The sequence below is a fragment of the Nanorana parkeri genome, unplaced genomic scaffold (assembly GCF_000935625.1).
Source record: "Nanorana parkeri isolate BGI_ZX_2015 unplaced genomic scaffold, ASM93562v1 scaffold2046, whole genome shotgun sequence".
In the NCBI taxonomy this organism is placed as follows: domain Eukaryota; kingdom Metazoa; phylum Chordata; class Amphibia; order Anura; family Dicroglossidae; genus Nanorana; species Nanorana parkeri.
In genome coordinates, this window is record NW_017308314.1 from 72,754 (window position 1) to 74,385 (window position 1,632).

Below are 1,632 nucleotides of genomic sequence, written 5' to 3' on the forward strand. Positions count from 1 at the left end.
GGGATTTCCCAGTTGTATATCACTGCCCCTCCCCCATCTCAAAATCTAAGGGAGTCTCTGTCCTTTTGGCCAAGTCTGTTCCATGGCTCTACACCGACCAATATGTAGACACTAATGGTAGATTTCATCTCCTGAAGGGGACGATAGGTGGCGTTACAGTGACACTGGCCAATGTCTATGCCCCAAACTCAGATCAACTGGGATTCCTTCTCACTCCTGTTAGAATTTGCGGATGGCATTCTGGTCCTAGGGGGCGATTTTAATGTGGCTATGGATCCCTTACTAGATGTCTCCCGGGGTACTTCCCACTTAGCCTTTTCCTACCTGAAACAATTAAAGGCAGAACTCCACCTTCTACACCTGATGGACACTTGGCGGTTTTTACACCCACGAGACAGGGACTACACCTTTTTTTCACAGGTCCATCACACTTATTCCAGGTTAGACTATTTTTTTGTAGCCCACAAAGAGCTCTCATGGGTGTGTTCGGCCTCAATTGGCAACATCCTGCTTTCAGATCATGCCCCGTTACACATGTCCTTAGCTCTGACGGCGTCTCCCTCCCCATGCTTCATCTGGCGATTGAATGAATCGCTCTTGCAGGACCCTCAGATTAAATCTGATGTTGAATCCGCGATACCCTCCTTTTTTGCAATAAACGCCTCTTCCGTTACGTCTCCCCTGACCGCATGGGAGGCTCATAAATGTGTCATCCAGGGCATCCTGTTGAAACACGGAGGAAACGGGAGGGGGCTAAACAAGTGGCTCACCTATTTGAACGCTTACACGCATTAGAATCGGCACATAAGCGATCGTTGGCTCTCCATACCCAGGTGGAGCTGCGTCCTGTTAGGGAAGAGCTTAATGATTTGCTGTTCACCAAGGTCAAACGGCGTCTGTTGGGGGGCAGGAGAATGATGTATGAATTCTCAAACAAACCCGGGAAACTCCTAGCTCGAGCTTTGAGAGGTAATAGGGCTAAATCCTTCATTGCTCAGATTAAAACACGATCTGGCAGTACAGTGTCGTCCTCCGGTGACATGGCTGAGGAGTTTAGGTCCTACTATGAAGCCCTGTACAATTTACACCCCACGGAGGCGGGGGGGGGACGCGCAGCTATCGGCCCCCGACCCACGGGCCTATATCACCAACTCTAACATGCCCACTATACCCGGGGAAGACAGGGAGGCATTAGAATCTGAAATTACTGAGGCAGAACTGGAGTCTGCTCTGTGATCATTGGGGACTGGCAAGGCGCCGGGTCCGGATGGCCTCACGGTGGCCTATTACAAATCATTTTTGCCCCAGCTATCCACCCACTTCCTCTCGGCCTAAAATTCGCTGTTACGGAATCACCCCTTGCCTAGAGACACGCTTCGAGCGTGGATTACTCTGATACCGAAGGAAGATAAAGACCCATCGCAGTGCAGTAACTATAGGCCCATTGCTCTGTTGAACGTGGACCTTAAATTATTTTCTAAAATCATTGCCAATAGGTTACTTCCGTTCATGCCGTTACTCATTCACCCAGATCAGGTTGGGTTTATCCCCTCCAGAGAGGCTAGGGACAACACCACCCGGGTCCTCAATGTCATCCACATAGCTAAAACTAGCCACCAACCTCTTCTCCTG